At 40.0% G+C, this 23,787-nt stretch overlaps 1 protein-coding gene across 4 annotated transcripts in view; it reads right to left on the minus strand.

Annotated features, from left to right (window-relative positions):
• Positions 1–23,787, minus strand: part of Nsmce2 (NSE2 (MMS21) homolog, SMC5-SMC6 complex SUMO ligase) — a 219,189-nt gene that overhangs the window by 190,955 nt on the left and 4,447 nt on the right. The window lies entirely within an intron of this gene.

The raw sequence follows: 23,787 nt of genomic DNA on the forward strand, positions 1-23,787 counted from the left end.
AAGAAAGAAAGAAAGAAAGAAAGAAAGAAAGAAAGAAAGAAAGAAAGGTCAACACAACTCAAGAAGTGACTAAATGCAATGTGGCAGCAGAGACTGGATCTTGGACATGCCTTGAAAAAGAGCAATGGTAAAATGTTAATAAACTGGAGTTTATTTAGTCTGTAGTAACACATCACTGTTTTGTGTAACTACGATTAATGCACTATACACTAAGGTCTGAACAAGTAAGAGCACTAGATAAGGACATTTGAAAACTCTCATACTCATTCCAAGTATTTTTAAGTCTAGCATTATTAGATGCTAAAAAAGCATTTGACAAAATCCAACATCTATTCATATTTAAAGTATTGGAGCGATCAGGTATATAAGACACATACCTAAACATAGTAAAGGCAATACACAGCAAGCCTATAGCCAACATCAAACTAAACAGAGAAAAACTTAAAGCAATCCCACTGAAATCAGGGACAAGGCAAGGCTCCCCACTCTCTCCATATCTCTTCAAATTAGTTCTTGAAGTCCTTGCTAGAGCAATAAGACAACTAAAGGAGATCAAGGGAATACAAATTGGAAAGGAAGAATTCAAAGTATCACTATTTGCAGATGATATGATAGTATACCTGAGTGACCCCAAAAATTCTACTAGGGAACTCCTACAGCTGATAAACACCTTCAGCAAAGTGGCCAGATACAAAATTAACTCAAAAAAATCAGTAGCCCTCCTGCATATAAAAGACAAAAGGGCTGAGAAAGAAATTAGGGAAACAACACCCTTCACAATAGCCACAAAGGACATAATGTACCTTGGTGTGACCCTAAGCAAGCAAGTCAAAGACCTGTTTAAAAAAAAACTTCAAGTCTCTGAAGGAAGAAATTGAAGAAGATATCAGAAGGTGGAAAGATCTCCTATGCTCATGGCTTGGCAGGATTAACATAATAAAAATGGCCATTTTACAAAAAGTGATCTTCAGAGTCAATGCAATTCCCATCAAATTACCAACACAATTCTTTACAGACTTTGAAAGAAAAATTCTCAACTTCATACGGAGTAACAAGAAACCCAAAATTGTTAAAACAATCCCCTACAATAAAAGATCTTCTGGAGGTATCTCCATCCCTGATCTCAAGCTGTACTATATAGCAACAGTAATAAAAACTGCATGGTACTGGCATAGAAACAGAATGGTGGATCAATGGAACCTAACAGAAGACCCAGAAATGAACCCACACACCTCTGGACACCTGGTTTTTGACAAAGATGCCAAAACCATATAATGGAAAAATGATAGCATCTTCTACAAATGGTGCTGGTCTAACTGGATATCTACATGTAGAAAAATGCAAATAGATCCATACTTATCACCCTGCACAAAACTTAAGTCCAAGTGGATCAAAGACCTCAATATAAAACCAGACACACTAAACCTGTTAGAAGAAAGAGTAGGGAAGAGCCTTGAACTCATTGGCACAAAAGACAACTTCCTGAACAGAACACCAACAGCACAGGCTCTAAGAGCAACAATCAATAAATGGGACCTCATGAAACTGAAAAGCTTCTGTAAAGCAGAGGACACTGTCGTCAAAACAAAACGACTGCCTACAGATTGGGAAAGGATCTTCACCAACCCTATATCTGACAGAGGGTGAATATCCAGTATATATAAAGAACTCAAGAAGTTAAACAGCAACAAATCAAGTAATCCAATAAAAAAATGGAGTACAGGACTAAACAGAGAATTTTCAAGAGAGGAATATTGAATGGCAGAGAACCACTTAAAGAAATGTTCAACATCCTTAGTCATCGTGGAAATGCAAATCAAAATGACCCTGAGATTTCATCTTACACCCATCAGAATAGCTAAGATGAATAACTCAAGTGACAACACATGCTGGAGAGGATGTGGAGAAAGGAGGACCCTCCTCCACTACTGGTGGGAATGTAAACTTGTACAACCACTTTGGAAATCAATCTGGCGCTATCTCAGACAACTAGGAATAGCGCTTCTTCAAGATCCAGCTATACCACTCCTTAGGCATATATCCAAAAGACTTTCAAGTATACAACAAAGACATCTGCTCAACCATGTTGGTAGCAGCTTTATTTGTAATAGCCAGAAGCTGGAAACAGCCCAGATGTCCCTCAGTTAAGGAATGGATACAGAAATTGTGGTACATCTACACAATGGAATATTACTCAGCAATAAAAAACAAGGAAATCATGAAATTTGCAGATAAATGGTGGGAACTGGAAAAGATCATTCTGAGTGAGGTATTCCAGAAGCAGAAAGACACACAGGGTATATACTCATAAGTGGATATTAGACATATAATATAGGATAAACATACTAAAATCTGTACACCTAAGGAAGCTAATCAGGAAGGAGGACTCTGGCTAAGATGCTCAATCCCCATTCAGAAAAGAAAAGAGGATGGACATCGGAGGAGGGAAAAAACAAGGAACAGGACAGAAGCCTACCACAAAGGGCCTCTGAAAGGCTCTACCCTGCAGGGCACCTCGGCAGATGCTGAGACTCAGCCAAACTTTGGGCAGAGTGCAGGGAATCTCATGAAAGAAGTGGGAGAGGACAGGAGCTCCATAAGGACAGCAACAGATCCAAAAAGTCTGGGCACAGGGGTCTTTTCTGAAACTGATACTCTAGCCAAGGACCACTCATGGAGATGGCCTGGAACCCCTGCACTGAGGTAGCCTATGGCAGTTCAGTGTCCAAGTGGCCTCTATAGTAATGGGGACAGGGACTCTCTCTGACAGAAACTGATTGGCCGGCTCTTTGATCACCTCCCCCTGAGGGTGGAGCAGCCTTAACAGGCCATAGAAGAAGACAGTGCAGCCACTCCTGATGAGACCTGATAGACTAGGATCAGAGGGAAGGGGAGGAGGACCTCCCTTATCAGTGGACTGGGAGAGGGACATGGGTAGGGAAGAGGGAGGGGAGGATTGGGAGGGGAGGAATAGGGAGGTACAGGGGGGATACAAAGTTAATAAACTGTAAGTAATAAAAATAAAAATAATTTTTAAAAAAAGTGATTCAGTAGCATCCAATCTGGCACATTGGAAGCAATGATAACATCATCATCCCTAAAGGCAAGGCTTCCATTTACAAAATAGGCAATATGGAACAAAAGAAACTAATAATAATAAAATAATTCTCATTATTTAGTATAGAGAATTTTTTATATGTAAATAAGATACTGATTATAAAACATACAGCGATTTGCCCTTAGGATTAATAACACCAATCTCTCTCTCTCTCTCTCTCTCTCTCTCTCTCTCTCTCACACACACACACACACACACACATACACACACACAGTCTCTGCCCAGCACCACTTGAAAATGAAAAGGGTAAGGCAGTGGAGTAACATGTCTCTGACCCCCGGTGGGTTGCTGAGAAAAAAGGATCATTGAGCCCACAAAGCTTTGGAGACTAACCTGGGCAAAATAGTAAGAGCACAGTTTAAAGCAAATCCTGCACAACAAAGGGAGTAACTGTTTCAAACCAAGAATAACCACAAAAAGGCTGCCCACAAATCCTCACATGCAGGAAAAAGCAATCTCAAAGAAATGAAGCAACTATCCCAAGCTAGTAGATAGAGAATTTACATTTTAATTCACGGCTGTATTTTGTACAAAAATCAATTCTGAGCCTAAAGTTCTAAAAGATCCATCTTTTCAAATGCAAAAGGCTCAAACAATTATAGCAAAAACAAAATAACTGACCAATGAAATGTGAATACTAGGTACCAGCTCATTAAAAAGCAGTTTAGATACATTCCTTAATACTTTAATAGTAACCCCAAATAAGGCAGGAGTTAGGAAGATGTATATGAGTATATGGTTAAGTATTCAACAGACATCCACTACCATTTTACATTTTATCACTACTTTATAAATAAAAAACAAAAGTTAAAAGTCACAACGCTACTACAATGGGCAGTGCTGAGTTTGAAACCATGCATGATTCTGTGGTTCTGAAAGCCCAACATGATTCCACCCAGCAAACCAAAGGATTATGTTCCCTTGGGGGGGGGGGGGGGCGGGGGGAGTTCCCTCTTCATTTACCTCGGCTCTCCTACATCTTGGACAAAGTTCGTTTCTGAAGAAAAGCACTGAAGTTCTCACCACTGGTGGTGGCAACGGCCTGGAAAAGGCCAAGCTGAAGTTAATCTTTAATCTGAAGATTGCAGTTCCCTGGATCTGCCAGGTACTGGAGAACAAGTCTCCATGGTTCCCACTTATTTCTGCACATCTTCAGGGCAAAGGTTCTAAGTGTTCTTCTATTCCAGATCATATTTTCAAGAATACTTATGTAAGGATAAAACCTTACAAGACTGAGATGGTATCAACTTCCAAAATAATAGAGCTAATATCTTCTTTCAGGGTAAACGTTAAGCATGTTTACTGCCCACTACAAAAAATCTGGGTCTCTTAACCCGAGGGTCCCTCAGCTATGACTTCAACCTTCCTGGGTCCTCCCATATCAGCCCAACAGTGTGTGAGGCATGGAGACAGGAGGGTGAACCAGGAGACTCACACTACTTGATGTACCACAGTAAAAGGTCTTTGTCTCTGACCCAGAGGTCTCTTAACCTCTCTAGCATCCATGAAACTCACAGGCAAACTTGTCAGCTCTCATGTAGGGAAAAATTCTCATCCAGCTCTTCTAGTCTGTTTCCCTCAGAAATATTTTCTCCCACTTGACATGGAACAGCTACTTATCTTCAATGATGCAGTGGCCCGTGTGAAATCTGTCCTAAAGGCCCTCCTCTACAATTTTCCATCTACTCCATGGTACCACATTGGAAGGGTTTGTATCATAGCACCTTTATATACCTTCTCCACTTGTTTATCTATATATGATGCCACACGTCAATCAAGTCCCAGCTCCAAACTCATACTCAGTACACATGATCAGGACTGCTTTAAATTTGATGCTAAGCTCTATCAAGAAAACATGCACCAGCAACAACAGAAAATCCAGACAGCTAGACTCTGGCAAGATGACAACCTTGCATACTTCATGAACACTGTCAGGAAAGTAAAACAGCAGCATACAACAAAAAAATATCTGCAAACCGTATTCTGATACTGGACTTTTATCTAAAGTATATAAAGAACTTAAAAACTGGATTAAAAATTACACAGGATATGAATAGATATTTCTCCAGAGATTTCTGTAATGGCCAAAAAGCATATGACATTATTAACTACAGAAATGCCAATCAAAACCACACTGAGATACTACCATAAAAATGGATGCTTAGTAGCCATAATTAATATTGTACTGGTTACTTTTCTGTTGCTGTGATAAAACACTATGTGACCAAAAGCAATTTATGAAAGAAATAGTTTATTTGGGCTTATGGTTCTAGAGGGATTTGAACCCATCATGGCTGGGAGGCATGATATCGGGCAGCAACCAGTAAGCATGGGGGCAGGAAGCTGAGAGCACACATTTAAAATGCAAGAGGGAAGTAGAGAGAGCAAACTAGAAGCAGGGACAGGCTATAAAATCTGAAGTTGGCTCCCAGTGACACACTTCCTCCAGCAAGACCGCACCTTGCAAAGCTCTCCAAACAGCACCACCTACTGGGGCCAAGTATTCAAGCACCTGCGCTTAGGGAGGGCATTTCTCATTCAAACCACGAGCATCCAAACAATAACTTAGTAATACCAACAGCCCAGTGTCCACCAACTGTTGGATCTAAAAAGTGTGGCATAGATACATAATGGGATACTATTAAATTATAAAAATAAGTGGTGTTAACCGATTAGATGTGATGGATGTAACAACATACATGAAACTTGCTTGAAAACACTAGCTAAGCAGAACACTCGAACTACACAAACACCAAAAACAAACAAACAAACAAAACCCACACATTTTTATATGAAATGTTCACAACAGGACAATCTGGAGCCCCAGAGCCACGGCAGATTAGTAGCTCCTGGAGAAACTGAAAGGCAGTAGCTAAAGAATACAGGGTCTGCCCCCTTTCTTTTCCCTCCCTCATTCCTTTCATGTTGGTCTCCTTTTCTCCCATCATTATACAGCCCAGGCTAGCCTTGAACTCACAATGCTCCTGCCTCAGCCTTCAGTGTTGGAATTATAAGCATACAGCACCACAACTGGCCAGCGGTTGTGTTTTTGAGGTAATGATTGTGGTCACAGTTATGTGAATCCATGAATTGTCTAACACTACATTATACATTTTAGACTGATAAATTAAAAAATGGTTAATTACAAAATTTAGAAAACGAAAAGGCTAATGGAGTTTCAGAATGCTGAAGAAAGAAAACTAGGTTGGTGTGGTGGCTTGAATAGGAATGGCCCCATGTGTTTGAATACTTGGCCCCTAGACAGTGATACTATTAGGAGGTGACCTTGGAGTAGGTGTGGTCTTGTTGAAGGAGGAGACAGGCTTTGAGGTCTCATAAGCTCAAGTTAGGCCTAGTGGCTCAGTCCACTTCCTACTGCCTGTTAATCCTGATGTGGAACTCTCAGCTCCTTCGCCAGCACCATGTCTGCCTGCACACTGCCATGCTTCCCACCAGGACAGTAATGAACTGTCCTGAACTTCTGAAACTGTAAGCCAGCCCCAACTAAATGTTTTCCTTTATAAGAGTTTCCCTGGTCATGGTGTGTCTTTACAGCAATAAGACCCTAACTCAAATAATCACAATATAAAAATTTTTATTAACACAAAATGTAAACAAAACACTGTGTCCACAAAAAATTCTAGGAAAAAAAAAACCTACAAGTTTGTTATTTGCTGACTTACTAACTTACAAAGGCATATTCATTCAAAGGTAATTAGGATTAATAAAGAACAAGCTGATATATATGTATATGTGTGTTTGTTATACATATATTCAATTTAGCACAACAGAAGCTAATGGGATATGAAACTACCTGTAACTTCAAGCAAGTCACTTCACTCCTATGCTTTAGCTATCGCCTCTCAAATGGCTAGTTCATTCTCATAATACTATTAAGAGACAAAATGTCTGGAATAAGGTCTATAAGCAGTAAAATTATTTTATATTACTAGCATAGTGCTTGCCAGATAGAAGGGAGTAAACAAAAACACAGTGAAACTAACTTCAGGAAATGTAAAGGACTTTTGCAAAATAAAGCATTAAAATGCATAAGCTTCAATACAGATGCACCTGACGTTAGGCTGACTTCCCAAGCAAGGTTTGCCAGTAATCTATGGCATGGAAGATACTATTGTGCTCTTTTTAAAAATAATTTTCTACTAGAAATTAACAGGCCAGTAAATCACACACATGAACATGCAAGAATCATTTCCTTTTTAAAAAACAATTGTGTGGGTGTTTGTGCACTTTATACATATGGAGGTCAGAGGTCAACTTGCTGGAACCAGTCCTCTCCTTCCACATGGGGCTTCCAGAGATCAGACTCAGACTGTAGGGCTTCATGGCAAGCACATTTACCCACTGGATCATCTTGCCATTTCTGCCATTCTTTTCACAACTTCTTTGCAGATACTATTTTATATTTTCAGTTTACAAAATCTGTTACAGATATAGGAGACTAACACAGAATAACTTTTTATCCAGAATAAGAATCTACAAAGTACAGCTCACTGCTGACCAACCATCATTTGTGTGTTGTTTGTAGCTACTCCTTAAATGGACAGCATATACGATGGAACCAAAGAAGAGAAATGGTACTGAACCTTAACTGTGAGTGATGACCAGGCGCCCCACCAGCACTCAACAGGGACAGGAAGTCATGTAAATAAAGGCAACAAGTTTACAGAGCACTACAGTGATACTTAGAGTAGGTCTCTATGACTGCAGTGTACACAAAGAGATGGAACAGTGACGCCACATCTCTGTGAACTATGCCCAAGAGTTGAACATGGAGTAGACAAATTAAAGCATTTTTGAAGAGAAAATGCCAAAGTGCTGTGATCATAGGTAGAGAACTGATCAAACACAGACAATCTCTAGAGGCAATTATTGATAATTAAGATGTATAAATACAGTCTAGAAAAAGGGCTGCTCAGTGGTTGAGAGCATGCTGCTCATGCAGAGGTCCTAGGTTTGATTCCCAGCACTTATATTACGCAGCTCATGATCACCTCATAGAGCTCCAGAGGATCCAGTGCTCTTTCGAGGTGAAGGACTTCCTGATTCTTATTTTGGTCAGACAGACCAATAATCTATTAATTAGAAATACATCATTTCCTACAATGTAGTTCTCCTAATCTTTACATGTTTTCATATTGCCATTGTTACTAACTAAATTATTAAACTTTTCAAGGCATGGACCAAAAATTAATTGGTAATTAATGGATAAAAAAGTGTTAACAATTACCTAACAATGAAAACCAAACAAAATAAACATTTTGAATGAGTTTTATATGACACTTTACATTTTGTACTTACAGTATAATGTTGTACTTTGTCCAAGCACTGTATTAGAACCCAGAATTCCCAGATGCAGATGCTGCTGCTAAGAGCCGATGGACCATACTTGGCCCTATAACCTGTTCACCTCACACAGCCTTCACAAAGAACCAAATCTGCCTCTCCATCTTGCTACTCAAAATCTAAAGTTACCTGACTATGGTCAGGGTTATCTAGCTCAAGGCACATATTAACTAGGCCTCCTTCCAATACAGCATAAGACTTCCTCCTCCCTCTGAAACTTTTAAGAATAGACACCTTCCTTTGTGTGGCAGGACTAAGGCCTCTGGCATCAGGCTCCGACCACAGGGCAGGCTATGGTGTTAATAAATTCCCTGTCCTAAGACAAGTGAACTCAATATTTCTCTTCCCTGAGCACATGTTCTCTTCTCCCAAAAACCTAACACAGTCCAGAAGAAAAGTGAAATCTTTGTCTGCAGGTAGAAGTAACCACTGCTGCCATCACCAGTTTACAGTGACAGTAATTCTGAACTTGGTCTTTTCTCACCTCCTCTTTCTCAGGCACACTGATACACACACACACACACACACACACACACAAAGAGCACAGCCCACACTGCTCAGCCTCTCTCTCAGGCAAGCATACACTGAGAGCTTGCCAATAGGTATAACTCCCCCTGCTAGCAGCCTTTTCTCAATTATTCAGCTTATTCTGAACTAGACACTAAACAGCTGCAATGAACACAAAACCAAACCTGTGATCGTGTATTGCTCATATATTGCTGTGCTTGTGTATACCTGGAATCTCAGACTTCTGGAGGATGAGGCAGGACTGTGACTTGGAGGTGAGCCTAGACTACATGGTAAGACCCTGTCAGTAAAAATCACAAAGCAGGAAGTGTGAGAGCGTGTGGTGTGTGCGTGTGCGTGTGTGATAAAAGATGGCTTCCAACTCTTCTAGTAAGCTTAAGATACACAATGAACTCACAATGAGAAAGACTATGTCAGTTTTAAATCAACTTTCACCATGACGGATCAGGACTCCACTGAGGGCAAAAATAGATTCAAAGGTAAAAAGAAGCTGCCTTTCAACTTTGGTCTCTGATTCCACAAGCCTTTATAAAAATACCATGCAAGAATATGCCTCTTGCAACTGTGGTCACATGCAAAAATGAAGCAAGAAGCACATCTGTTTGGAGCTGGCCTCAGATGCCTCTAGCTCTCAAAACCAGGTTCATAACTCCCACCCACAGAGAGAAAGCCAGGGCCTGAGGCAGCACCCAGGGACAAGCAAATTAGCATTCCCAAGGTCAACTGCTGACAGGCTTAATTGTTTACAGCAACTAGAATATGCTGGCTGCTGAAGTTAAGAGGCTTAACCATCCAGCTTGCCCAATACCATATGAAACTGATTTACCACATCAGCTACAAAATATGAAGTACTGTAGATGTGGATTCAAATGAACACACAGCATTTCATACAGAAGCAAATGTAACAGGATCTTCAGAAACACTGTACTTTTTATTTTAAGTTGGCTAAACAATCTGGGGAAAACCCTAAAATACTAGCCATGGCTTCAGTAGAGAGACAAGTACAGTGAGACAGTATCACATTCTTCCAACTGGTTTGATTTGAATACTCCCAGAACTTGTAAAAAGTTGCAGGTCTAGCTGATTTGTCCATCTCTTGTTATTTCTTAACTTTCTCTGTCACTGAGAAGTGAAATAGCCTATGTGCCTACTGTCATCTCATAAAGTAGCTATGTGTCATGTGTGACCAAAAGTATAAGCAATGTGGTTAGTCTGGAGTCTAGCGTATTGTAGGATTTGATTTCAGTCCCCCCTCTGTGTTGAAATCACTCCTTAGGAACTTTCATACCTATGTAAAAATAATATTTTTATTTACTTTTAAAATCTTATTTATTTTACATTGACTGCATGTAAGTCTGTGCACCATGGACATGTCTGGTGTCTAGTCTAAAAGTGGGTCTGGGATCACCTGGGTCCTAGGAATTGAATCTAGGTCCTCTAGAAAAACAGCCAGTCCTCTTAACCACAGCCATCTCCCTGGCACTCAAAAATAGTATTTCAGATACACTAGGTTAAATAAAACAATACAAATCTCCCCCTCCTCCTTTTTGAAAGGACAGCAGAAAACTTCAAATTACATGCAACTAACGCTACAGTTTTATCAGACTGCACTTCTACAACTAAGTAATGCTATGCAAAAATGTACAGTATGAATACATAATTTCATTTGTAACCACAGAAACAGAAAAAGAATAGTCTGGATAATAATCTCTAGAAGAATCAAATTGGTTTCAGCTATGTTACGTGTCATCCTCATAAAAGCTCCTTTCCACTGACCACAAGACATTAAAATTTCATGTCGTTAAAAGAGGACTACAGTGTTTCAAAAAATGTTCTTAATATGTCTGTTCTACTTCTTCCCCTGTTGTCATCTCTGTAGCATTAAGCTAGCCTCAGTCCTTGCCAACGGGCTGGCTTTTTAATCTGATTGAATGATTCCTATTAAGTTCTTTTTCTGTTTTAGTCTTTCACACCCTATTCAGTCAGTGAAATCTAACCAAAGCCTCACTCCAAAGGCCAAGAAGAAAACAAAACAAAACAAAACAAAAAAGCTGAGAAGAAAACAACAGCATCAATAAAAAAATATTATCAAGGATCAAGAAAAACCCAAATAGCATGTAGGTATATACAGAACCTGTTTTAAAAAAAATAAAACCCAGAAAGTTTTACTATTTCAAAAAAAAGACATGCTAATGTGAACAGGAGAGTTTAGCACAGGACTGAGCAAGCCAGTAGCTCTACATTTGCCACTATTAGGTCATTACAGTGGGTAGAACGACCCTGGGAGTGCTGGGACAGCTGGGATTGTATGCAGTGAGAGTCCAGGGTAAGAAAGAGGAGAGGCAAAGAGCAGTCGAACACATTTTATCAAGAGTTCTTTAAAAGGGAACTATTCAACTTTTTGACTAAGAAAGCCAACAGAGACTGATCCAAATACACCTGGAAAAAAAAGAGCAAAATTATGAATATTTATGTGAACAAATATTTTAAAGTGAATCTAAAAGTTAACAAATGAAAATTCACTAGTTTAGAAAAATTAATCCCACTTGTCTGATGATTTACATGATGTACATTTGTTTTTATATATTTTAAATGAACCGTTTATTTTAAAATATTTCTTTATTTGTTTGTGACATAAAATATTTGTTGCTTCTATGTATAATGCAAAACCTGTGTGCCTGGTGCTGCTGAGGGCCACAGAGAGCATAGGGTTCACTAGAACTAGCAGATGGTTATAGGGCAGACAGTGCTCCTACCTGCTGAGCCATGTCTCCTGCTCCTATGCTTCTAGTTTGTAATAGGTCCTGCAGCTCTCACGGTAAGTAAAATGAAGCAACATTAATAACTGGAAGGAAGTCTATGAGATATGAAGCAGTGTGTGAAAGACTGTAACAGCAATATTTCTACAGTTTCTACGATTTGAACGAATCTTTGAAAACATCCTTACTTTTTATATATATGGAACAGATCAGGCTCCAGCATGTTAAATTTAATAATATGATGAATCTTTCACATAACCTAAACTCTCATCAAGAAAGAGACTTAGGTCGCCGGCCAATAAGTACCCTCTAAGAAGTGTTTTGATGCCATCTAGTGGCAGATCTCCTACCGCACGGGACATAATGACTAGATTCATGTTCTCAAACTGTGGTCCCTGGACCAACAGCATTAGCAGCACTCAGGAATCTTGGAATCACAAATTTCTGCACTATTCCGGAATTACCAAAACTATGCAGGTAGGTGCCCGTGATTGGTTCTCATGAGATCTTTCAGTAGTTCTAATGCACTCTCCAGTTTGAGACTACTGGCACAGAAAATCTTTAAGTGCCAAATCTCTAAAATTATTTTTTATGAATTAACAAAGAAGTTCATTTTCTAACTCTAAACAGAAACTCATTTTTAATTCTGATCCAAATATATCTTATTAAGTAACAACCTTAAAAGTCACCTACAAGCCCATTGTGGTGGCACACACCTATAATCCCAGCACTCAGAGAGGCAGAGGCAGACAGATCTCGGTGAGTTGGAGGCCAGCCTGATACAGAGTGAGTTCCAGGACAGCCAGAGCTTCACAGAGAGACCTCGTCTCAAACACACAGACACACACAAAAGAGGCCATCTACTACCACATTTACACAGTTCAGCACCTGGTATGCATTACAGGGTTCAAACTCTGAAGATAGCTAATGAGCACCAGAGGGCTTAGGTTTTCTCATTTTTCACCTAAAATAAAACAGACTCCCAAAGTCATTTGGGAAATTTTTAGAATGTTAAGAGCATGTAACGTATTTTCCCATTAGCTGCCTTAGTCAGAAAATTAAGAACTGCAGGAAATACACAAGACTGTGCTGGGCATATCACTAGCAGCAGTATGCTATAGTTTAGATAATCAATGTTCCCCAAAAGCCTGTTGTGTTTGAGAGTGGGTGCACGGGGGGGGGGGCATCATTGGTGGGTTCAAAACCTTTGAGAGGAAGAGTTTTGTGAGAAATGCCTAGGTTGCTAGTAGCATGGTCTTGAATGGTAATTGAGACCCTGACCCTTTCTTCGTCCTCGCTTGCTTGCTGGCAGGGATCATGAGCTCCTGCCATAATGTGTTGCTTACTGCAGGTCCCAAAAGGTCACGGACTGGAACTGCCAAAACAATGAGGCAAAGAACTCTTTTCTAATTTAATTATCTCAGGTGTTCTGCAACGATGACGCAAAGCTGACTGACACAGATGTTGAGGGTTACTGCCGTCCACCAACAGCTACTAGGAGGAAAAATCAAAAACGTCTGTGTTTACTGCGAGGGACCTAATTGGGCTCAAATTCAAATTCCCTATCTGTGTCCTAAGTTTAAGTTATTTCAACAACTCAGCCTCATTTTCCGACCGAAAGATCAAGGATAAGGCTATTTATCTCACTCAGTGATGGTCACTGCCTGTACTTTCATTTGGCAGAAGGGGCCTGTCTTGTCCACGGTAGCTCCTCTTGCTTCTCTTCCCACAGAAGCTTTAAAAATGGCTGCACCAGGAAGTATATCCCAGGTCAGGATTCAAAAAGGTGTCACTGGCAATGCAGTTAAACACACACCTCACACATTTCTCACTCACACCTCACACATTTCTCAGACATACATCATGGTATAGGGAAATTGCACCAGCAGAGGAAGTAGGCAATTCTAAGACTACTCCAGAATACTGGCTTTTGGACCTTTTACCGAAGTTAAAAAGTTGTTACACATATGCATAAGAGTGCTGATAACTGCTCAACGGGCGGCTCTCAGCTTACGGGGGAGAGGCCTCTTAGCAATACTTGCCTGTACCCACCGGTGAAGTCACTACTCCATGGCTTTTAGACCCCAACACCCAAATGCCTTAAATGCTTGACTGACTGAGTCACTCAAGCATTTACAGAAACCTAAAACATAAAAGTCGGGGCCAGGCTCTGAGGCAGGAGCAGCATGCCTATACATGAATCTACGCTCAAGTGCTCAACAATCCAGGCCAGCTATGGGACTGAGACACAAAGAAATACATACGGAGACATTCTGAATACAAGAAAAAGCTCTAACTGCTGACAGGCAGAGTAACAGAGGCTCAAGTTAGTATTTACCTAAAGAAGCCTTTACACTACCTGTGTTTTCGAATTTCCAAATTTCCAAAATATCAAGTGGAAAACACTTTCCTGGGTGTCATTATCTTGACCTAACTCATACAACCCCTTTGAAAAGACTTGTCACAGAAATGCTTATAATTTTGTCCTTTTACTGGGCAGCTGCATTTGGGAAAATTTTAGAATGTTAAAGAGTATGTAATGTGTTTTCCCATTAGCTGCCTTAGTCAGAAATGACAACTACTAGCCAGCAGAGGGCAGTAGCATACACAGTCAAAAGTATGACACCCACATTTTTTAAACATTTATTTATTATGTATACAGTGTTCTGCCTGCATGTCAGAAAAAATGCACCCAATCTCATCTTATATGGTTGTGAGCCACCATGTGGTTGCTGGGAGTTGAACTCAGGACCTTTGGAAGAGCAGCCAGTTGGCCCACTGGGTGTGTGTGTGTGTGTGTGTGTGTGTGTGTTTATACCTATACATTAGTGCTGCTTTCAATGTGGCCAGAGAGGCTTTTGCAGCAGGCAGTAGTCAAGGCAGAGAATCATAACCAATCAAAGTTGTGAGTGTGTGTGACAGTTGAGTACTCAACCCTCAATAGGACATGTATGTCATGCCCTAGAAGGTCAGGAAGAAGGGGTGGCAAGAATATAAGAGCTAGCTTGTGGGGTGGAAGGCTGTGAAATGCTTTCTTCTGGACATAACAAGGTTCCTGCACTCACAATTTCACAACAGCTACAATTACCTGAACAAGATCAAGCCAGGCATGGACAGGGTAGAGGCCCATGGAGCTCCACCTCTATACGAAAAGCTCTTGAAAACTGATGGCTGCTAGGGGAACGGAGAACCCTTTTTTCTTTCAGGGATGTGGCCACTGGGAGATTGCTCATGCCCCTGCAAACAGCACTAATTAGACTCTGGGATTTATAGTTTGGGGTTTTTTTGGTTTAACAGAAAGGAAAATGTTGGGGAGGGGGACTCAGGAGTAGAACAAGGGAACGAACTAAGGGTTTATATGATCAAGACACAGTGTATATATGTGTGAAATTGTCAAAAATAAAAATATTAAGTTTTATTCAATTTTACACAACAAAAAAATTTGCAAATGTTCAAAACGTTAACTGCTCAGGACCCAGCAATATATAAGTCAGAATTCTAATAGTCAGGGTTGTAGCTGGATACAATGAAAAGGAAATCTGACAGCTCTCACTTAGCCAGTTAAAGGTTTTAGTCTCCTGCCATTACAACAAGCTTGGACAAAGACAGCCTAGGTCAGTATGATGACATCAAAACATCCCAGCTGGTTCCCACCAGAACCAGATTCAACTCCATTTTTAAAAATATATATTTATCTTATTTTGTGTGTATGTGTGTGCCCAAGTGTACACATATACACCACGTGCATGCAGGAACCCGTGGACATCACGGGAGGCACTGGATCCTTTAGAATTGGAGTTTCCGACAGATCTGATCTGTCACGTGGGTGCTAGGAACCAAACCCAGGTCCTACGTAAGAACAGAAAGTGCTCCTGGCTACTGAGCTCTCTCTCTCTCTTTTCTCTCCCTCCCATCTCCAGGCTCTCAACTCTATCTTTAAAAGTAGAAAAACCTAAAGCCAAGAAAATGTACTCTGGTGTGAAAACTGTAGAGAAGAGAGTGTCCGTGGTAAGTTAAGAATTTCATTATCAGATGTTGGAGCTGTAGCTCAGTAAATACAGTGCTTGCCTAGCATGTACAAAACCCTAGGTTAGATCTCCAGCACCTCATGAAACAGGCATGGTGGCTCATGCCTTCAATCCTAGCTCTGAGATAGAAGAAGGAAAAACCAAAGTTCAAGGTCATCTTTGACTACATAATGAATTTGAGGCCAGCATGGACTACATGTGACCATGTCTCAAAGGATAAAAATTAAAGGAAATAACAGCTGTTTATTTTTATACTTCAGCCAGTTTGTTTGGTTCAGAATAGGAAAAAATGAGCCCAGACATAAGAGAAATACAGGTGAGGTTTCTTTGTTAGGACAGCTAGCTCAAGTGAAATATAGAAACAGCTCTGAGCAAGAACAAATCAAGCCAGTGTCTTCCCAAATAAAGGAAAAGAAAAACTACCCAGCAGTTCCTACCAAAATACTACATGCAAATAAAAGATACAGAATTTACATAATTGTCTAATCAGTGCCAGCTCTTCTACACAAAGGATGATTCAAACTTGAGAATGTCAGGTCCTGCGTGTTCAAAGTCTGGGCTCCAGGGTAGAAACTCTGCCTATTGGGTACAGCAAATGCCTGGAAAGCCAACCAGACTTACGTGAGGTAAGCAGCTATATTTTTTTTCCCATAGGAGAATTTCATAGAAGTGCACTATTTTTCTATTTTCATTCTTCTTTTAGACCTGGTCTTACTATGTAGCCCTGGATGGCCTGGAACTCTGTATATAGAATCGGCTGGCCTCAATTTTACAGAAATCCAACCTGTCAATCTCCTGAGTGCTGGGCTTAAAGGTGTGTGCAACCACAAAGCATTTATGACAAACCTTCATGGTTCATTTTTCTATACTCAAATCGTACCATATTAATTTCTAATTCTGTGATCTGAGCTCTGTTATTCAGAAAGTAAAAATTATTTCTACATCACAGGATTGTTGATAGGATCACGAGAGAATCCAAGTAAAAACATACCATAGCTATTACAATGAAAGTCTAAAACAAATCCACTTATTGCTTTTATCATTATGGTCATTACCACCAATACCATACTTGGATATAGAGCAAAAAACATATTGTCTGACTACAGTAACTATGGTCTTTGTTCCCTAGAGCTCCAGAATCCTTGGGAAACAGACAAACATAAATAACCAGTCAGCGTCCATCAACCTGGTTACTTCATTCATATATTCCAGTTCTAGCCATTGTTCTCCTAGATGACAAGACTCTATCCTTCCTGATGTCTGAATACATATATGTATGTATAAAATGTAATATATATCAGGTGATACTAGGTTGTGTCAAGCTGAGAAGTTATAAGTAACCATCACAATGTCTAAGAAGGTATATGTGGGGCATGCAGGTGGGGTGATCACGAAAAACAGGCATGGAGCTAGAGTGAGGTCAGAGATATGTTTAAACCCCTAAAATCTCAAACCTGAGACCGAAAATCTCAAATCTCAAACTGAAAATCTCAGCAGTAGAAGTAGGACTGCTCCTCCCTGCTTCTGATCTCACCCTGCTTCTGTGCCCACATACCCCAAGGTGCTCTGCTCCATCCCTCAGGGTATGCAGGTGGATAAAGCAGAGTCCAGAACTGGTAGGGTGAACACGTACAAGATATGGGGAGGCAGAGATATGGGGGGTGCAGGGAGGATTTTAATGGTACAGCTCTCCTAGCTCAGAGATATTACAATGAAACAGCACCTCTTAGACGATATTTAGTGAAACAGCTTGTGGCCCTTTACTCAGTGTGGACAAGGACTATATAAACCTTTGGGAGTGGGAAGGGATTCCAGAATGGGTACATTTCACTGGTTGGGGTTGAGATGCTGGGATGCTCTGTTTACATCCAGGTGCCAGGCTACATGACTACTGGTGACTGCCTTGAGAACTGTGGCGTTGCGGGTCACCAGGCTATGTGCTCCAAGGCATGCAGGCACAGAAGCAGAGGAAGTGGTCCTACTCCTGCCAGTCTCAAGTTTGAGATTTTCAGAGTTTGGACATGTCTTTGACCTCACACTAGCTTCACGCCTATTTTCCCCAGTCACCCAGCCTAAATGCCCTACATGTAGGTCTTCAGGAAAAAAACACACAGGATACACCAAAAATATGCACTCTTACTGCCAGTTTTTAAAGGGTACTGAGAGAAATGTCTCAAATTAAAGACTACATTTTCTATAAAAAATTTGAGAATGTTTGTAATTTTATTTTTATACAACTTGGACCATGAGGAACTAATTTAATATATAATAGACTATGATTTGCATTTGGGGCTATTATATATACTTGGAAATTCCTCTGAAAAGGGAAAGCTACACTAACAATTTGGAAATGTAACTAAATTTTCTTGAATTTTAAGTAACATTTAAATTGATAACATATGCTTTATATTTAATTATATTAAGCCAAATGTTCAATGATTTAAAAAAAAAAAAAAAAAAACTCTCTCCTAACAAATTCTTGAGGGGAAGGGTTGCCCTAGGCTTTGTATCTGAAAAGACTTTCTCATGACATCTGCCTCTTGTTCATTAGTATTCAGACTCAGTTTCATAAGGCAGAGGTTCACAGATTATGGCTTAGGGACCACAGGTCCACAGATCAAAACCATGCTCATAATAGTTTAAAGATATTTTTTTTAATCATATGGAGTACTTGTACAAAATTGCCCTTGATTGCACAAAAGCCTTATGGGAAAATACTGGGAATGCCATAGTATAAACCACAGCAATGGCACCTAAGGGCACTGGCATGGAAAGTCACTGGGTCGTTCCCCATCATGCACTAACAGTAGAGCAGTATCACTGCTCTGTTGACAAGGACAATGTCCTTGTCCATCAAGGACATTCACTTAAGAATGTCCTTGATGGACAAGCACAGCTTACTCTATTTACTGTATCTCAATTGTTAGGGATATATGTTCATACTGTGAATAAAACACTTGTACAGAACACCCTGATGGCTGAATAGGACTCTGCCTTGGGTGTGCTACAGGCTAATCTAGCTGTGTTTCCATGGTGCCTTTAAATGAAAAGAACAGGTGTTAACAGGCAAATCAGGCTTACTGAACCGTGAGCATCTACTGTAAATGAAGAATGAGAGTCTGAATTCAAAGGACAACATCCAACAGGTTTTATTGTTAATAATGAGAATTTTAAACAAAAATTCCAATCTTGAAGAATCTGTGAGCACACCCTTATTGAGAGCTTGAGATTTTCCTCATGAGCTCACTGGTAAGAGTAAATTACTTATAACCCTGTAACATCTAATCCATTTCTGAATGAGATGGCATTTTAATACGTGTCTGTTTACAAATTAAGATTGTAAACTCTGTGAAGAAAGGAACCACTTAACACTCATCTGTGTCCTTTTTAAATCATAGCACTGAATTAGACACGAACGATGATTTTGTAAATCTCTACCAAACAACTACCTTGGTATTAACGAAAGTATATAAGTGTGCTTCTGTGTACACTGGTGTCCAGGCCACTCTTCACTCTGCATCTATCAAGACTCTTCAGTTCACGTTTTTCTTTTCCTTATAGCCTAGTCAAAATGTGTTCTGTTGGCTTTTGTAAAAAGTTGAAAACCAAGTATTTGCTGCAAAATTAATTTTAAAACTATTTTTAAATAGTTTTATTTGTGTGTATGAGTATTTTATCTGCACTCATGTCTGTGTACCACATGCATGGCCGTTGCTCATTAAGGTGAGATGAGAGGGTCAGAGCTCCTAGAACTAAAGTTACGGTTGGTTGTGAGCTACCATGTGGGTGCTGGGAATCAAATCTGGGTCCTATACAAGAACAAATGTCCTTATATGCTAAGCCATTCCTCTCACCCCCAAATAAAATAATTTTTAATAAATATTTAATGAATGTGACTCTAAAACAAGAACTGGCAAGCTATAAGCCAAACTGGTCCACATCCTGTGTTTGTAAAGAAAGATTTTTAGAATACAAGCATTTCCATTTGCATTAGTTACTTTTCTATTGTGACAAAACACCAAGACCAAAGCAATTTATTGGCAAATTTTTATTGCAGGCTTACTGTCCCAGAGGGTAATAGTCCCTGATGGCAGAATAAAGGTGGCAGGTGGCTAGAACAGCAGCTGAGAGTTCGTATCTTGAACCATAAACAAAAGCATATGGGAATGTAAAAGTCTTCTGAAACTTCAAAGCCCATCCACAGTGACACACTTCCTCCAACAAGGCCACACCTCTTAGCTTCCCAAGCCATTCTATCAACTGAGGGCCAAGTATTCAAACATAAGAGCTTGTGAAGGCCATTTTCATTCAATGCACCATATCATCCATTTACGCTTTTGCTCTGCAATAGCAGATCTGCCAGAATTTATGAGGCCTCATTGCTCATAAATATTTGCTGGCTGGCCTGCATAGATAAAAAATTTACCAACACCAAATTATATTATGGACTTTTTTGAAAAACGTTGTTAGCATTTCTTTTCAAATTACAACAAAGTAGCTGAGTGTGGTGGTACATACATGTAACCCACATGTGGAAGGAGGAGCAGAATGACAAGGAAAGCATTCATGGCCAGCCTCCTCTACACAAGAAGTTCCAAGCCCAACCTGGCAACAAACAAAATAAAACAAAATTCTGCACAATACCTACTTCTTATTTAAGGCAAAAATAAAGAATTCTATAGCCAAAACATTCAGAGATTTTTAACTTAAATCTAGAAACTTCTGATCTGATACCTTCCCCCAGCCTCTAGGGTTGTGTTCCAGGTGTTCTCCTATGGCTTAATGTACTATTATGACTTTGCAAATATCCATCATCACCAAGAACAGCTTCCAAATCAGATGGGGCAGGGTTGAAAGTCTTAGAGACCATCACTGAAAAGACCATAGGTGACTTCTGCTGCCTAACCATGAATGAGTAACTGGGATGGACATGGTCATCTTGTCAAGAAGAATTACAAAAGATGGACAAAAATACAAGCCATGACTGCTTTCAGACTAGGCTACAACAACCCAACCAGAATGATAAAGACTGCAGCCAGAGGAAAAAAAACAGCTGGCTGGACACTAGTCCTGCAATCCCCTCCCTTCCAGCAAGCTAAAAAGGAAGGACCCACGTAGAGCACAGTAGCCTAAAAGGGTGAGAAGAATCTGGAGTGTGGGGAGGCTGAGGCAGCAGGGGCTTGCAGGACAGAATGCTGGGAGCAAGCTATGAATCAGCACAGGGATTTCCTTGAGTCTAACACTGAATCCTAAGATACCAAGGAACAAGTGCTGGGAGCTATGAAGGCAATGATTCCCAGAGTCCAGGGAGGACTGAGAGACACTTGAATTTCATCCATCCAGAGCCAAGCTAAGTTGCTGAACCCTCAGAGCAATCAAGGTTCCAAAGGGCTTAACTTTGTAATATGATATTATTCCTATACAGGCTACTGCATTAGTCAAGGTACTCTAAAGGAACAGAATTTATAGGGGGGTGCTTTATATATAGAGGAGATTTTATTAGAATGACTTACAAGCCATGGGCCAGCTAGTGTAACAACAGCTGTCTACCAACAGAAAGTCCAAGAATCCAGTAGTTGTACAGTCCATGAGGCTAGATGTCTCAGTTGATCTTGAGTATATACTGGAATCCTGAAGGAGGCTCTAAAGCCAGTGAAGGAACGGATTGGCCAATGAGAATGAGGGCAATTTATATAGGCCTTTATATAGGCTGCCAGGAGAAGGGGGTGTGGGGTGACAGGTGAAAAGTAGATCTTTCCATCTCAGAAGATCTAGACTAAGGGTGGATCTTCCCACATCAAAAGATCTAGAATAAAGGTAAGTCAAATTATTTCATTATTTCAAATTATTTCATTAAGAAAAATCCCCTCACTGGTGTATACAGCAGCTTGGTTTTAGTTAATCCCAGAGGTAGTCAAAGTGACAACCAACAACAGCCAGCACAGCTATCCTACGGCCCTTAGAAAGCTTATCAATACTGGAATAGCGCCATCTGATCCACAGATTATTTCTCTTTCCACCAAAACAAACTTCAACTCTCTTTAAACAAAGATACTTGTTTGTTTTCTGTTGCTGTGATAACCACCACAATCAAAAGCTACTTAGGAAGGCAAAGGGTTTATTCCCTTACAGATTCTAGTCCATTTATCAAGGGGAGCCAAAGCAGAAGCTTGAAGCAGAAACCAGGCAGGAACTCTGCCTACTGGCTTGCTCTGTTACTTTTCTTATACAGCCCAGGCCTACCTGCCTATGTATGGCACTGCCCAGTGTGCTGGGCCCTTCCACATCAATTAGCAATTAAGAAAATGCCTCACAGACATGGCCACAAGCAAATCTGATCTGGAAATTCTCTGGCTGAGGTGACTCCCAAGTCTGTTTCAAGTTGACAGCTAAAGGAAGCCAATTGTGACACAAGGCAACAAAACTGAAGCTGACAACATAATATAAATAAGGAAATTAGATTAGAATGATACTGAGGAAAAGGAAAGCAATGACAGGCAATGAATTTAAAACAGCTACTAAAAACATGCCTCATAGAGTTAAGGATGAAGGAGAGGCCAGCAACATATCTCAGGCAATGAGGCAAGCCTGGGTCTGAGTCTGACTCCCTAGATCTCACATAAAGGTGAAAGAACTGATTCCACAAAGGTGTTGTCTGACACCTTCAGTGTTCCAAGGCACATAGAAACATACATCACTCACGCATACACACACCACACACAGACACACACAGTCACACACGTGCACACGCACAAGCACACACAAACACATTCTCATTTAAAGGATGAAGGGGAGAGGCTGAAAGATGGTTTGGGGGATAAGACACATAGAGCTCTCACAACTGCCTATAACTCCAGTTTCAGGGGATCTAATGTCTAGGGCATCCTTCAGCTCGCTCTCTCTCTCTCTCTCTCTCTGTCTTCTCTCTTCTGTCTTTCTCTCACATACAAACACACACACACAAATAAATAATACATATATTAAATTTTCAAAAAAGAATGACTAGAAAAACAAAAATAAATCTTAAAAAAGGGAATGAATAGAAAAACATGAACATGACAAAAGAGAAATGGAAAAGTGGAACCAAAGGTTCCATTTAATTCTGTTGTGCTGTTGAAACAGCATAGTATCAGAAATTTTAAAATTCACTGGATAGAACTGACAGCAGACTACAAAAAATAAGACAAATGAACTTAAATATACAGCACAGAGACTACTCAAATTAAAGTCAGAGAGAAGAAAAACAAACAATCATACATAAATAAATAAAAATAAAAACAAAACAAGCCCTATGTGATTTCTGGGACAATATCAAGCAATCTCATCTACAAGTAATTGGAATCCTAAAAGGAAAGGAGAATGAAGAGAGGGAAATGAGTGAAGAAATGGTAACAGAAAGTCTTCCAACTTGACATAAACCTTAAGTCCTCAGAGCCTTAATAGTCAGTCAGGATACGTTAAGAAAAAATGTCGAAGTACATTACAAATTGCCCAAAAACAGTTCCGTTAGGAAAAATAAAAAATAAAAATAAGTAAGACCCAGGCAGTAGAAGCACACACCTTTAATCCCAGAACTCAGAAAGAGAGAGGCAGGTGGATCTCTGAGTATGAGGTTGGCCAGAACTACATAAAGCAACCTTGTCTCAAAACAAAACAAAAAACTAAAAGAAGAAAAAATATTAGGCTACTCCCTTGGGTCTGAATATCAAAAAGTAATAATAAATAACCCAAAAAAGCAAGGAACATTGTCCTTCTGCTTGAAATGTAAGAATTCACCAAAGCTGAGTTCTTATTTTGGTTGCGACTTTCCTTTGCTGGTACCTTAGCATCTATTGAGTCTACATGCAGACTAATCAAGCATGAACAACATACAGTTAAACTGATGTAAAATGATGTTGTCCTGACACATTTACAGACCTTCCAGTTCACATGTCACATAGTTCAGATTGCATACTTTCAGTCGGGAGCCTTAATATCTTTGTTCATAAAT

This window comes from Psammomys obesus, unplaced genomic scaffold, assembly GCF_907164565.1.
Source record: "Psammomys obesus unplaced genomic scaffold, mPsaObe1.curated_primary_1811, whole genome shotgun sequence".
In the NCBI taxonomy this organism is placed as follows: Eukaryota; Metazoa; Chordata; class Mammalia; order Rodentia; family Muridae; genus Psammomys; species Psammomys obesus.